This window comes from Puma concolor, chromosome A1 (assembly GCF_028749965.1).
Source record: "Puma concolor isolate L17-30 chromosome A1, mPumCon1.1.hap2, whole genome shotgun sequence".
NCBI lineage: Eukaryota > Metazoa > Chordata > Mammalia > Carnivora > Felidae > Puma > Puma concolor.
The window spans coordinates 133767806-133784236 of record NC_141667.1 but is presented as its reverse complement, the minus strand read 5'-3'; the positions used below and the strand labels follow the sequence as shown (position 1 = coordinate 133784236).

Sequence of the window (16431 nt, the reverse complement as noted above, 5' to 3'; positions counted from 1 at the left end):
TAAAAGAAAAACAAATACCGGATAGGGGACAGAAATTAATGAGTTAGAGGATAGAAAAACTAGAAAACTTAATAAATGAAAATACTTTGTTTTGGAAAAGATCAGCAAAATAGCTCAAACTAACAAAAAAATATAGCTAACTTGATCAAGGGAAAAAAGGCAAAAGCACAGACACACAAAATAGTGATAAGATAGGCAATAATATTTGAAATAGAAGGGTTTTTTTTAATACTAAGATTCTATTTTGTAGAATTATGTGAATAAATTTGAAAACAGGCTGAATGGTTAATTGCCTAAAGAAATACATGTGGCTCCAGGCCCAGATGGTTTCACAGGTGAGTTCTACCAAATCTTCACTGTTTCATATAAGGAAGGCTCAATGTGCAGGTCCTTCCTGTCCTTTATAAGTGTCATTGATATAAAATGTCATTATTTAAGACATGTATTTCTTAGAAGAATGCAGAAAATGTCACACATTCCATTTGCTACAACATAGTAAATTAATTTTTCTGAAATGCTGTATTTTACTCACTTGCATTTGCTATTTGCTACTATTATATCCTTTCTTTTTCCTGGAGGGAAGTGAGGCGGGGAGAGAGAGAGAAAGAAGTCTTTAATTTTATGTGTGAAGTGATTTTGGATTTAAATAGGGAAATCTGACCAAAGGTTTCACCATCAGAAACAACACCAAGACATCTAGGGTCCCTGTTATTTCCTATTCTCTGAGGCATACAGGCATGATGTTACCAATATGTAAACCACACTGTGAAGGCCTGTGGTATACTGCCGTGACAAATCTCAGTCCAAAGTAGAAAGTAGCATTTGTTATAAGAGTAAATAAATCTGAGTCTAGATGGTAAGGGTGTAGTGCTGTGCTGCTAGGTTAAAGCAAAATTGTTATGCTATTTATAAAAATAGACAAATATATTCAGCTGACATAGTTTCCTACCATGTGCCGGGAGTTGCATTAATTTGCCTCAGTAAGAAAACCACATCTGAAACACAAACAGCAATTCACGTCATCATCTGATTAGGTTTATAATAACCCTTTGCCATTCCCCAAGACTTTTCAGTATTTCTAACTTCCCATCTGTGGAATTTAATGAGGATGTGATCAGACTGTAGATACCAATGTTGCATTTCCCCCAGTGAAATTATTTCACTTTGAATTTGCTAGTTTGGGAGAACAAAAGAGACCAAAGGACTTATTTTATGGGTAAAGAATTCTTGCAGTTGCTTGAGATATGTATTCCAACTATACAATAAGGGACTTGGGAAATAACCACAAATAATACTGAAGATCCCCTTCATGTACCATGAAACAAACTTAGCTTAGGCACATTTTCATGCCAGGTAATGCCCGTTGGGTCTATCTGGCTGAACTGGGACCCTAGACCTCCAGAAAGTAATGTCATCTCTCAGCTACCAGTCCTTCCTTACTCGAGTTTCTTTAGGAAAAAGTAGATGGAGGTACACACCTGTGCGTTACCACAGTGTCTCTCTGTCATGAGTTTAGCTAATCTCCCCCATGGTATTGCTGCCTTGGCATCCCTTTTGTTTGGCCAAGCAACCTGAAGTGATCTTAAACTGACACAAGCACACCACTGCCACCCCCATGTGCTTGCACGCACATGCTCTAGATAATAGCCCACAGAGTCACCAGCAGGTGCAAGTTCCTGATCTGATGTTTCCAATAGCTCTTGTGATCAGTAGCCTCCCCTGCCTCCCAGGGCCTTCCCATGGTATGCCCCTTAGGTAAGACCTGACCATGGAGATTCCCAAAACCTTCCTCTTTCAGTTTGAATTGACCAATCTGGACTGAACCTGGGAACTCCAAAGTACTCCACCCATATACCTTAATAAAGGCATGTGGCCAGGTCCGGGCTCTCTGTCTGCACTCTGCCTTGACTTCCCCATGTGATGGCCCCAAGGTATGCTGGGGTACTTCCCCCAGTACCTATGAGTAATCAACATTGGTATTTCATTGTCTCTTGAGGTTTGTTGCTGAACCACCACAACCTACCATCTGTATCCTGTGCTCCACTTAAGTGTTAATTTGATGAATTCTTCACACCTCCTTAATGGTACATGACTACTTCTTTATCCAAAGCCTTCTGACTCTTAATATAACTCAGGCACGAGACCTAGGTAGTGGTTGGGACTTGCTACTGTTAAGACTCAAATCAGGCCTCTGTTTACCAGACCTAGAATTTGGGGTTTTTACAATTTAAGTAAAGCCTAAATTACTTTCTGAATATTTTATTTTGGTGGGCCTCTATAATTATGTAACCCTTCTAGAGAATTCCGAGTGTCAATCATTCCCTGAGACACCATCTCTTCCCATTCTTCTCCATTTGCCACTATATAGGCACTGCCCTCCAGGGTCTTCCCATTTTTGCTAAAATCATAGAGTCCAATTTTGTCCATTTCTTTTTTTTCAAGTTTATTTATGTATTTTGAGAGAGAGAGAGAGCATGTGTGCATGAGTGGGGAGGGGCAGAGAAGGCGGAGAGAGAGAATCGCAAGCAGGCTCCATGCTGGAAGTAGATGCAGATCTTGATTTCAAGAGCAGTGAGATCATGACCTGAGCCAAAATCGAGAGTCTGATGCTTAACAACTGAGTCACCCATTTTGTCCATTTCAATTTCCATCTTTTCCACTAGAATTCCTGACCTGGAATGAACATCCATCAAAATTGTTTTTAAAGATTCTCATCCCTCTCTCATCAATCTGTTCTTCATCTCAAGTGTGAAAGCCCTGGAATGAGGTAGAGTTGTGTTTTTGTTTTTGTTTTTGTTTTGAAAGCATGGGATTTTCAATCTAGAACTTTTGTGTCCCAAACTCTTTCAAGTCTGTCTTCCAAATTATGTCAAGATGATTCTGTTCTCCTTTGCTACTTATGGTCTGTGTTCACTCTAAGTTGTCTTAATGAACCTGGAAAATGTTTACGTCTAAATAGAGCTCCCATGTTTGATATAGAAACTCTCAAAAGTTCTCTCATAAAAAATTTAGCCTAATCCAAAAATTTATTTTCATCATCCTTGGTTAAGCAAAATATTCATTTCCCCAGGCACTTTACATTTATGAATTCTTGTAATAATTTTTAGTCTTATTTTTCATTTTATCACCTAAGCAAAGTTGAGATTTTTAAAATCCTGCTTACTTAGAATAAGGCACTAGTAGAAGCTTTAGCTTTTCTTCTTCAGGGAGGCACATTTTATTCATCCAAGAGAGTAGCAGTGAAAATCATTTCAGAGGGGCACCTGGGTGGCTCAGTCCGTTAAGCCTAACTCTTGATTTTGGTTCAGGTCATGATCTCATGGTTCATGGGATCAAGCCTGTGATGGGCTGTCAAGCTCTGCGTTGACATGGAGGAGACTGTTTGGGATTTTCTTTCCCCTCTCTCTTTCTGTCCCTTTCTCTCAAAATAAATAAATAAACTTGAAAAAAAAATCATTTCAGATGCATTTAGTGGTCCAGAGCTTTCAAGGCCTTCAAAACCATCGCCTATTTCATTGTTTCAGTTATCCAAATCTCCCTCTTATTTGATCAAAGCTCTAACTTTCACCTGAAAAACCCTGACAAGGTTATTAATCCATAGGCTTCTATAATTCAGCAACTCAAAAAAAATCATTCTTTCATTTTCATTTTCAGTGATCTCTAACCTACTGCTGGAGTCAATAATAATTTTTTTTAGCACTGTCACAGGAGGCTAGTGGTCTCATCCTATGTTTTCACTGAGTATTGTACATTATGAGTTTGTTTTCTCTAGCTTTGTCCATCAGGACCAAATATTCCACCACACTGTCTGGCATTCTCTATCACATTTCAATTAGCTTTGCAGACGAACACCTGATCCCAGAGTGTCATTCTCAGTGGGCACGTGGTCCAGGTCACTAGTCCGAATAGACTGATTCATCCTGATTGCTGTGATTGGCCATGAGCGGCTCTCTCCTCATCCAGAAATCTTGCTACAGTTACTGCATCTCATCCAAAAACCAAATCCAAATCACATTTTCGTGAAAGTATTTTGCTAGAACCCAATTTTTCTATCTAATTTTGTTACATTTCTTTGCCTGTAATCAACAGAAAACAATCATGCTTCACTTAAGGAGGAGAAAAGAATGTGGTGGAAGAAAAGTATGTAGCTTACAAAATCAAAGGACAAATAGGAAAACTAAACCTTAAAGCAGACTAAACAGAATAGTTTCAGGTATTTTAATAGCAAAGACTCAGGAATCAGACAAACCTCTCCAATTTCCTTCTGCCTCTGGGTGTTTCTGTGTAATAACTGAACTCCAAGAGTAGAAAGTCTGATTTTCTGGCATGGGTCATGCACCCACCTTTGTGTTGGTGAGGAATAGACTGGGCTCCACAATTCCTCCCAAATTATACAGTTTAGGAAAGGAGTAATCCCCGCTCCACTACCCAAGAAGGGAGGCTGGGAAAGCTATACGTATGTACAGACTTAAAAAAATATCCCCTACACATGCAAGATGCTTAAGAATTCTTATTGATTTGTGTGATAATTCTGGGAAAGAAATCAGATTACTCAAATGATGCTAAGTATTCTCAGTACGACCACATACCTCAGCTGCCACAGTCATAGCCTTGTGTAAATTGTTTCCAGGGCATAGATTCTAGACACTCTTGTTTCTGAAACTGGGCCTTCACTTATCCTGGATGAGCTCAAGGGATTTGTAAATAGAAACTTTAGACAATGATGAAGGAGGCTGGTCATCAAGATTTCCTGGCTGTCTTAGTGCTCAACTATCCCTTCAAAGTCCCCCAAAGGTGCCAGTTCTGCTAAAGTTCTAATTAGGTGATCTCTTTTTTGTGTGTAGCTAGATATAAATGACAAATTACAAGATAACAGTTAAAGATTATAGCTAATGCTTTGCATTCGCAAACACCAACTCTTTGTGTGTTTGTTAACACAAGAACTAGATTTTCCTGCCGTGGTAACTTTGTTTTAGGGCTTTTCTTCTTACCGGGAGAAAAGATGTCATTTGGCCACTGAAGCACCATCATGCTGTTCAGTTTTGAAAACATTTCTCTCATGCAAGGCCACAGCTTGCCCCTGTGACATGTTGCTGCAAATTAGAAAAACACCCCCCTTCTGGGATGGTGTTAGAAAAGCCACTGTCTGAACGATGACCACCAGTCAGGTCTATAACTTGGCAAGCAGAGCAAGGACAGAGCTTCAGCTGCTCCTGGCCTGATGGCCTGGAGCTTTGTGTAAATGCATAATCTGATTGGCCGTTGGTGGTGGTTCTACTCTTGGGGGGATTTAGAACAGCTGGAACAACTGGAAACCTTTCTTTTGTGGTCATCTAGCTGGACACATCAGGAAAAAAGACCCACAGAAAATCCTGAACTGGAGCCATCCATTGTTTCTATATCCATTAGATTACTAAACCAAATTGCACCATCTTCCTGGTTGAAAGCTTTTTGCATTGTGGTACCCAACTCTTGAGATGTTTCTGTCTTGGTGTTTCATGTGATGCATCATATTTAAGATGCTGGGCCCCTGCTGATTGTAGTCAAAACTACACTGGGATGAACACTGGGATGCCTACCCTTTTTCTGAAAGGTGGCTTCCTTGCCCAATCAGGGTTCCTGTACTTTTATCTTTATTCCATGCTCTTGACTCTTCTTTCTGTTGTCCACAATATGTCTTGTCCCCTTAACTCACATTAGTGTAGGCTCTTATGTCTTGGTTATTATCCTAGCTGTGTCGTTTTCCCTCCATCTCATCAGTACCTTCATAGACATCATTAAGTCATGGGCCTTCCAACTTAGGTGGGCCCTCAGAACCGTCTCGTATGTATACTTAATCCACAATCTGGTTTGGTCAGACAGTTTCTCCCTGACTTTTATCCTTCCTTTCCCAATTTGGGCCCATGCTCACCACTTTCAACCCGCACTATGTATTTATTTTGATCCTCTGTTACAACTATCTAGCTGAGATCCTTAATGTAGGTCAGCTCAGCCATTCCCTCACTGGTTCTAGTAATACTTCGTATCAGTGGTTCTCAAATGTCATCTGGGCATCCCTAAAGCTCTCTCAAACTATTTCAGGGGGTCAGTGAGGTAAAAGTCAATTTTATATTAATATTTTCATGTCATTTGCTTTTTTAATTCTCATTTACTCTTGGTAGTGCACCACTGAATTTTCCAGAATGAATATAGAAGCAGATATGAGAATCAACCTATTTTGTGTTTGACCATATATTATAGAGAGTTGCAAAAAATTAAAAACAATGCTACTTTTCTCACTAAGATTTTTGCTTTCCACATACAGTTTTTTTCATACAAATGTTATATGGGTTAATGTGTAATGGGTTTATTTTTTAATAAATACATTTTCTTTTTTTATTTAAAATTTTTTAATGTTTCTTTACTTTTGAGAGAGAGAGAGAGAGAGAGAGAGAGAAAGAGAGAGAGGACAAGCAGGGGAGGGACAGAGAGAGAGACAGAGAGACAGAGAGACAGAGAATCCGAAGCTCCCAGTTCTAAGCTGTTAGTACAGAGCCTGATGCGGGGCTGGAACTCACAAACCGGAGATCATGACCTGAGCCAAAATCGGAGACACACCCGACTGAGCCAACCAGGTGCCCCAAATAAATAAATAAATTTTAAAGTTTTCAAAGGCTCTGTGGCAAAATTTTGTAGATATAATGCACAAATGGAAAAGCTCTGCTGGGCTCAATAGCTGTTAAGACTGAAAGCAAAATGTTTTAAAATCACTGTTGTGAAACATGAGCTCACTTGTGAACATTTGGGGAAAGTGCTATGCCAGGGTGCTCTTAAGTCCAGATATCATGCTCCATAGCAATTGGATAGTGAGTGTGGGTTTCAGGAAATGGATGATGAGTGATGTGTTGGAGCTTTGAGTTTTTAATGTGTAAATGACCATTTAAGCAGTAAGTATGGTTGAAATGTCCCAGGGAATATACACAATAAGAGGACAATTAGGACCAATTCCCAAGAAAGAGCAACCTGAAAAGATAGACACAAATAGAAGAGTTTGCAAAAAGGCCCAAATGAAATGTGTAAACACAGGAAGGAATTGAGGGCAGTGAAGTGTCACAGAAAGGAAGGGTCAAGTGTTTCCATAAGGACAGAGCAGTCAGCAGGACATCTGGCAAATCCTGCCACAGGACCAAGTAAGAAGAGGAGTATGGTGACTTTGGTGAGAGAAGTTTCAGTGACCTTGTTGGGGAGCAGGTTGGCAGAATTCACACATAAATGATTTTAGATGAAGCAGAAGATGGAAAATTTGCCAGAGCAACTTTCAAAACAATTTACTTAAAAGAGAAAGAGAGGGGCACCTGGGTGGCTCATTCCGTTGACCATCCGACTTTGGCTCTGGTCATGATTTCCCTGCTGTCAGTGTGGAGCCTACTTCAGATCCTCTGTCCCCCTCTCACTGCCCTTCCCCTGTTTGTTCTCTCTCTCTCTCTCTCTCTCTCTCTCTCAAAAAAAATAAATAAATAAAAAACATTTTAAAAAAGGGAAGGAGGGAAGTGATAGGATAACTGGGGAGGAAGGAACATAAGATGGGTCAGGATTTTGTTACAGGGAATATTAATCTACCCAACAAAGTGGCTTATTGGTCTATATAGTTATTTCCCTATGTCTGTCTTCCTTGTGTAAATGTTAGTACCTTGTGCCAACTGGTCCATTTAACACCCGTCTCTATATTTTTAGCATCTGCTTCCTATCAGACAAATCCAAGAAAGGTCATACTTGTTTGTTTACATTAATTAATTAACTCTTTTACTATTTTTTAATATAAAGCAGGCTTACTATTCTTTTTTATTTTTTTAATGATTTATTTATTTTGAGGGAGAGAGAAGAGTGCGTTAGGGGCAGAGAAAGAGGGAGAGAGAATTCCAAGGAGGTTCTGTGTTGATACAGTGCACAGGCAGATGTGGGGCTTGAACCCACAAACCATGAGATCATGACCTGAGCAGAAATCAAGAGTTGGACATTTAACTGACTGAGCCACGCAGGTACCCCAGCTTACCATTCTTAAAAAAGGAAGTAAAGAGCTAGCTACCATCCCATTTGAAACAAGTCTTAAAATGCTCATGTTAATAAGGCCATGGCAGCTAAATTGATACCACTTAGGCCAGAGACTAACATATAAAAAAAATTCCTGACAAATATGGATGAAAATAAATCATTTTTAACCCACAGAAAAATATGTTTTCCTAGTTTCTCCCTGATGAGGGGTTGTGTATTGACCGCATTTATTTCAAGCCAGTGAAATTGGGAAAGCAGGGGAGAGTCACCAACTGTGGGAGCTCTGAGAAAGGAACTGAAATTTGACTGATGTAAAGATGTGCTCAGTTCATCTGTTTATATATATCTAGAGAGTGGAACTTTGAAATCCTAAATATACACTGTAGTTATTAACAGTGATCTTTTAAAGGTCTATAAAGAATTAGTGAAGTGAAATCATCATGGAAAATCATATGTTCAGAAGAAAAATAAAATGAGCCTAATTAAAAGTGCTGGTGATTAAAATTGATATGTCCAATTCATAATTATTCAATTATTTTCATGACAGTACTCTAACATCTGTGTATAAAAAATTTCCATTACAAACACAAGGAAGCCTCTATAGGCTCAAAACTATAACAGAATTATGCACAACTGAGAAATCAGCAGCATGCTAATGACCATTTGTTTTATTCATTTGTGAGATGGCTAATTGGTGAAGTGAACACTGTCTACCATAATTTTTCATTAAAGAAACATTTTTCTTTTAAACTAGCAGCTCGTTTTCCACAGAGCAGAGCCAATGACAGGTTCTCAAAATGTTATCAGTAAATGCCATCCAGCTGTAATTACCGATGCGAAACAGGACTAGTAAACTCTTCACTCTTTCAGTATGTCGGTACAAAATACAGTAGGTACTAAACTTAAACCTTGTTTGTGATAGACATCTATCACGTTCTTCGTCCCCCACCATCTTTGTAGGGCTTTTCTGTTCGGGGGAAAATGTCTACAGTATGACATTTACAACGTGAAAATCAGAAGCAAATTGTTAGCTTCCTTTGCAGAGAGTGTGAAGGCAGGTGACCAGAGCACCACAGTCAGACACACCTGCTGAGCCTTCTAGTCAGAAACGAGGGGGAACAAGTGGATGTGGGATGTAGGAGCAGGGACAGCACTGGCTTCCCACAGGTGGCAGTGCTGGGCTTGCTGGGCGCACAAGCACAATTAGCCCTGGCGGCTGTGCAGTCACGCTGAACGTCTGCTCTTTGGCACCCAGCAGAGGCACTGGGCACAGTTTCCTCCACAGTCCATTCCCATGTCATGTTTTGCAGTGTTACCAGCAAAAGCTTAGTTTTGAGACTCTTTTTGCCCCCAAAGTATCCCGGTGAATTCATTAACCATCTGTTATTCTTCATATATTGCTTTTCTGATTCAACTAGTCAGAACAGAATCTATTGTTTACATCAAGTGTTATGAGTGGTACACCATCATAGCTCGTCAAGGTCTCCATGCTCCTTTGAGCTATTTGAGTCTTTATTGGAAGACCTTATGTTTCCAGTCTGAAAGGCCGATGAAACTGAGCAGCAAAGTGCAAGAATTGCCTGACCCGCACAGGTTTGAATTTGCTTCCTAACACCACCATAATTCGCTGTGGATAAGTAACTTCCTCTCTTTGATTCTTAATTGTATCACTTAAGATAGATGATAATAATACCTAATAATTGTCAGGATTAAATGGGATAATATTTATAAAGTATTACCGCAATGCTTCATACTTCAAGCTGACCGACAAAGAGCTTTTATTCAGCTATTGTTAATGCCTCATAATGGTGAATTTTCAGTTACAGAGCATCTAATCCATTCAAGCTACTTTAAGCAGAAAGGGATTTATTTTAGAGGATTAAATCACTTCCAGGATGTTTGGGAGGGCTGAAGAAATGGAGGTGAGGGTGAACTTCTAGAAAAGCCCCAAAGCCACCCTCAGAATATGCTAACAGAAAGCTGCTATCCCAGTTCTGACCGGTCAAGTGTAGCATCAGGAAGCTGTTTGGTAACTAGAAAGCTTTTACTAAAGTTCTGGCTCTACCACCTGTGTTATGCTCAGGACGCTCCCTGCGGGATCAGAAAATCATGATTTGATCCCCATCAAACTAAAAATATGCTTAGTTTGGCCTATTTTTGAGCTCTATACAAACGGAACCATAATGTAAATACTCTTTTGTGTCAACCATTCACCATCATGTTTGTGAGATGCAGGAGTTCTGCTCTGTGCAGTCGTGGTGCAGTCTTTTTCGTTGCTTTCTAGAGGGGTAAGGTTGGCACAATTGTGTCTTCCAGAGATGTCAACATGCTAACTAACACCTAGAACCTGTGACTGAGTTACAGCACAAGGCAAAGGAATATTGATTCGCAGACGGAAATAGGTTGCTAATCAGCTGGCCTTAATATAGGGGGATTATTCTGATTCTCCAGGTGGGCTTAAGGTAATCATGAGGGTCCTTAAAAGTGGAAGAGGGGGAACCGTGGGTCAGAGACAGCTTTGTGGGAAGGGCTCAGCCGAATTTGCTAGGTTTGAAGATGAAGGAAGTGGTCTAGGGGCCACAAAATTTAAAAAGTATAAAATACAGTAATGAAAACTGAGTGTCTTCTAGAAGCTAGAAAAGGTTCTTCCCTTAGAGCCTCCAGAAAAGAGTACAGGCCTGTCAACCCTGCGATTGCAGCCCAGGGCAGCCTGCAGTGGACGTCTGGCCTACAAAACTGCAAGAGAATACATTTGTGTTGTTTTAAGCCACTCGTGTTGTGGTCGTTTGTGATAGTTTGTGGTAATTTGTGATGTTATGGAAAACTAATATCTAAGGGTTCCCATCTTTGGCCCCACGGACCTTTTGGAGCAGATAATTCTTTGTCACAGGGGCCGTGCTGTGTAATGTAAGATGTTCAGCAGCGTCCCTAGATTCTACCCACGAAATGCCGTTAGCGCTACCGGGTGTTAAACGTAAGGGACGACTCACTAAATTCTACTTCCTGACACGAGTATTATATGTTAACTAACTAAAATTTAAAGAAAAACTTAAAATTGGTTAATTAAAAAAAAATTTTTAATGCCATTAGTACTTCCACTAGCTGTGACACTCAGAAATGTTTTCCAGAAACCGCCAAGATGGCTCCCACATGAGAAGCAATACACAACGGTATTTTATCTTATAAATATGCTGCAATTTATTTAGCCAACCTATTTGAAGATTTTTGGATTATTTCCAAAATTACTATAACTAATAATGCTTTTTGAATATTATCCACCTATGTGTTTCAGTTAATATATGTGAAGCTTATTCTTGGATATATACTGGAAAATGAAATCACTTGGTTACAGAGTATGCTTTTTATACCAATATGCAATTTTCCATGCAATGTGTGAAAATTCTCATTGCATCCCATTCTTGCTAATACTTAGCGTTGCCTGCCTTTTTAATTTTAGCCATCCTATGTGGAGAAACGGGAACCCTCTTGCACTGTTGGTGGGAATGCAAACTGGTGCAGCCACTCTGGAAAACAGTGTGGAGGTTCCTCAAAAAATTAAAATTAGACCTACCGTATGAGCCAGCAGTAGCACTGCTAGGAATTTACCCAAGGGATATAGGAGTACTGATGCATAGGGGCACTGTACCGCAATGTTTATAGCACCACTCTCAGCAATAGCCAAATTGTGGAAAAAGCCTAAATGTCCATCAACTGATGAATGGATAAAGAAACTGTGGTTTATATACACAATGGAGTACTACGTGGCAATGAGAAAGAATGAAATATGGCCCTTTGTAGCAACGTGGATGGAACTGGAGAGTGTTATGCTAAGTGAAATAAGCCATACAGAGAAAGACAGATACCATATGGTTTCACTCTTAAGTGAATCCTGAGAAACTTAACAGAAACCCATGGAGGAGGGGAAGGGAAAAAAAAAAAAAAGAGGTTAGAATGGGAGAGAGCCAAAGCATAAGAGACTCTTAAAAACTGAGAACAAACTGAGGGCTGATGGGGGGTGGGAGGGAGGGGAGGGTGGGTGATGGGTATTGAGGAGGGCATCTTTTGGGATGAGCACTGGATGCTGTATGGAAACCAATCTGACAAGAAATTTCATATATTAAAAAAAATAAAAATAAAATGCTGATGGGTAACAAATAAATAAATAAATAAAAGTTAGTTTCCTGAAAAAAAAAATAATTTTAGCCATCCTAGTGAGTGTGCACAGTATCTTCTTGTGATTTAAATTTGCACTTCCAAGGGGCGCCTGGGTGGCACAGTCGGTTAAGCGTCCGACTTCAGCCAGGTCACGGTCTCGCGGTCCGGGAGTTCGAGCCCCGCATCGGGCTCTGGGCTGATGGCTCAGAGCCTGGAGCCTGTTTCCGATTCTGTGTCTCCCTCTCTCTCTGCCCCTCCCCCGTTCATGCTCTGTCTCTCTCTGTCCCAAAAATAAATAAATGTTGAAAAAAAAAATTAAAAAAAAATAATAAATTTGCACTTCCATGATATCTAATAACGTTATGCATCTTTTCAATATGTGTAGTCCCTATGCTAGTCTTATTTATGCAGCGTCTAATCAAATATTTTTTTGCATTGTTTTTCTTGTTTAATTTCTGGAGGTTATTTTCATGTTCAGATCCATGTTCTCTATTTAGATAGGAATACATGTTGACTGGGTGATTGATCCTAATCATCTCAGTAAAGTTGTTGTTACCTATTGGGGTTAAGATTTAGTCCGGAATTGAAGTAAAACTCTGTAGTGCCTCATGGGTGGGCATTTACCTTAATTTTTGTGTTCTCAATACTGTGAGAATCCCCCAAATTCTATTTTCCTTTGTGGAGGCTTTCCAGTGTGGCTTCTTCGTCTCTGTGCAGATGCTTCGAGGAGAGACACCTTGCTGGGTAGGGCTCTCATCTCCATGCCTTGCTTCTCTTCTGCATCTTGGCCACCTCACATCTAGGTGTCTGTCTCTCTGGATCTGCGCAGGTGGTCAACACTGTGTGGGCCCCCCTCTTTCTTCTCTGTGGTGCCCCTCTTAGTTTCCCTGCCTGCCTCTCCAGTACCCCCTACAAGAATTGTCAAATACCTTGATGGGAACAGCAGAATTCAGGTCACTTTGTGATCTTGTTTCTCATGTTCTGGTTGCCTCAGGAACTCTCTAATCCCTTCCAACAGACAATTTTGTATTTCGGAGCAAATTTGTGTTGGGCTAACTATTCTCCCCTGGAGGGATGAGCTGCTGAATTCCAACGTAGCTGGATGTGCGTGTCAAAGGGGAGTTCTGAGGCCTAAATCTCACATTCCTTGTAATCATCCCCAATTCCCTCCTCTTCATTCAGCATCATTGTTCTACACTGTATTTTAATGTTTCATGATACTAAGATGTTTCTGATGTTCAGCTACACCAGCATCTGTAGCCAGCGATAAAAGATTGTTTCAGGAAAATCGCAGTGCTCTCAACCTCTGACTGTGCCTTGTACTGAGAACATCAAACTATGAGTTGGTTATTTTCTTTTTTTGTCTAGTACAGTTAGAGGCAGTGAGATTGTGCTCTTCATGCTCCAGTGGTTCATTGTAATAGCTGCTAGGCCTAACAAAGAGTTAGCCTCATTTCCCATCAAATGACCATATGTGAAAATTAATTGTTTTCCCATGGTTTCCATGGACCAGTTTCCTATAATTTGATGTTCATGCAGTTCTTTCCAGGTAGGATTATTTGTCCCAGATTCCCATTTCCTTGAGAGTTCCATGAGCTACACACATCCCTGTTACTCAGAAGTGCATTGTATCAGAAATAGGCAGTATCTGGTTTAACATAAAAGGGAAATGTTGATCATTCTTCCAGAATGGTTAGGACAACTGAAGAAATAGAATAGGCTAAACTTCTAGGGAAAACATATCAAAGCAATACATAAAACTCGGGCTGTTCGAGGGCCTACCACCTCTGCTGTGATCACAAGCTATAGAATCAGAAGTGGCTGTCGCCTCTCTTTCTCTAGAACCATTTCACCTCTGCCAAGTCCTGGACCGTCACGATAAGTCTCAAGCCCAGCTTGTCCTTCTCTTACTCGATTTTGAATCCAAGGTCACGTGAGTGCATCTAATTGGCAAAACCAAATCCTGATCTGATACCCTCCCTGTGAGAGAGGAGGGAAATGCAGCCTGAAGTTTTCAACCTTTGCATTTGAGGAATATATTCAAGAGGGGACCTGGAAATAATGACAAGCCAGTCTGCAGTGTCCACCACCCCACTTGTGACCTATTTTCCAGTGTATCATAATTCTTGTTTCTTCACATTACTTGACCAGGATGTCTTGCTCATAGGCCCCTTATACTATGTGTCAATAATGAAGTGATTCTGTCCTCCAGACCTGCTTCTCTCCCTGTTCTTTGTCTTGGGGAACAACACCGACCCAAACTAGAAGCCTGATAGGTAGCCTAGGTACTTCGTATTTTTATTTCATAACAGGCTTTCAGTTTTATTTGTTTATTTATTTATTTGATGCTAGATTTATTTATTTTTATTTATTTTTCAATTTTATTTAAATCCATGTTAACATATAGCATAATAATGGTTTCAGGAGTAGATACATATTTCTTTTTAAGAGAGAGAGCATGAGCCAGGGAGAGAAACAGAGGGGGAGACAGAGAGAGAGAGAGAGAATATCTATGTCCCAATGTGGGGCTTGATCCCACAACCCCGGGATCATGACCAGAACTGAAATCAAGAGTCAGACACTCAAATGACTGAGACACCCAGGTGCCCCTTCTGGGGATATTGTCTCCTTAATAAGCTTTTTATCTTCTCCATTCTCTCTACTCCTTAATTCACTTGGACTTTTTCTTTCTTAGATTATTTTCATAGCCTTTAATTTTCTTCTTTCTTCTGGACTCTCTTTCTACACCCTCCGCTCCAAACAGAGCATAGCCTTCTCACTACTGATGGAGCTTTTGGTCATTTTGCACATCCATCCAGGTGTGCACCCTTCAGGGTATGTATACAGCCACAGAGAGCTACTAATTGACCAAAGGCATTTTGTATTTTTCTTTTTCACTCTCATTTCTAATATTCCCCCTGCCTGAAAGTTCTTTTGCTTATCATTCTTTTTTTTTTTTTTTAAGTCCTGCTCATTCTTTAAAACTCTGTTCATATGTCACTCATTCCAGCAAGCCTTTCTAAACTTGGTCTGCTTTAGATGTGCATAATCCGTGACAGCATCGAACATACTGTTCCATCATTAAGGCTTCACTGGTCTGTTTCTTTCCACTAGACCATCAGATCCTTGAGGGTGGGTATACCATATATTAAACGTTATTTGCCGAAAGTATAATGTTAATAGCTGGAGTTGAGTAGTCCCGCCTATTTGTGGGGGGGTGGGGTGGGAACAGTGATTAGAATAGAAATCTTAGTAGTATTTTGCAAGGCCTAAAAATTAGATTATGATTTTGAGATAATTGCAAGCTGGAACTTGATAGTCTGTTTTGCACACTTGGTATGTTCTCAATGTTGACAGTGAGGAACAAACTTTACTAACCTGAGCCAGGAACCTTTGTCCTAAAAAATTCTCTGTTCAAGTTAGGGTTACAATATTTTCTAAAAAGTTAATGAACACCACTTCTCACAAAATTAGAATTTCAGTGTCATTAATAGGGCATAACCATTAATTTTAAAATCTTCCAAAATGTATACATTGTGAGCAAAAAATCCACAAATGTAACGGGTTATATGAGGATTACATTCTCCCATAGGGCACTTTTTCTAAAGTATTAGAATTAAAAAAAAAATCAATACTAACATTGTAAGGTGAACTGAAAAAGCATTTAACCTTTACAGAATGTTTTTTTTAAGTTTATTTATTTTGAAAGAGGGAGAGAGAGAGCAGGGAAAGGACAGAGAGTGAGGGAAAGAGAGAATCCCAAACAGGCTACACACTGTCAGAGCAGAGCCCAATGTAGGGCTCAATCTCATGACTTTGAGATCATGACCTGAGCTGAGATCAAAAGCCAGATGCTTGACTGATTGAGCCACCCAGGTGCCTCTTACTGAATATATTCTTAAATAAAACCTCATTCCTTTTAATACCACACCTCACTGATCTGGCACACTTACTCTGAATATAATACTGTTCTTTGTTTACAAAGACCACACTACTGCCCAGGGACCAGCAGAGTATGTAGTTTTTTTAAAGGGATAGTAAACATCCATTTGTGAACCTGAGTTGCACCAAACATAGTCAGGGCATTAAAAAAAAAAAAAAAAAAAACAATAAACAGCATGCATTTTTAAAATGTTCCAACAAAATGACAGGTTTATCTCTGAATTAGAAGTAGAGCAAAACCAGGTTCTAACCAAGTTGTTTATCAAACTGTATTCAAAGTAACATTGATAAGATTTTAATAGT

The 16431-nt window shown here is 39.8% G+C and overlaps 1 long non-coding RNA gene across 1 annotated transcript in view; it reads left to right on the top strand.

Moving 5' to 3' along the window:
* LOC147584485 (uncharacterized) overlaps positions 1 to 16431 on the top strand; it is a 72512-nt gene that overhangs the window by 14347 nt on the left and 41734 nt on the right. Inside the window, exon 2 of the long non-coding RNA XR_015250411.1 lies at positions 2664 to 2767. This is a non-coding gene — a long non-coding RNA (uncharacterized LOC147584485). The remainder of the gene's footprint in view (positions 1 to 2663; positions 2768 to 16431) is intronic.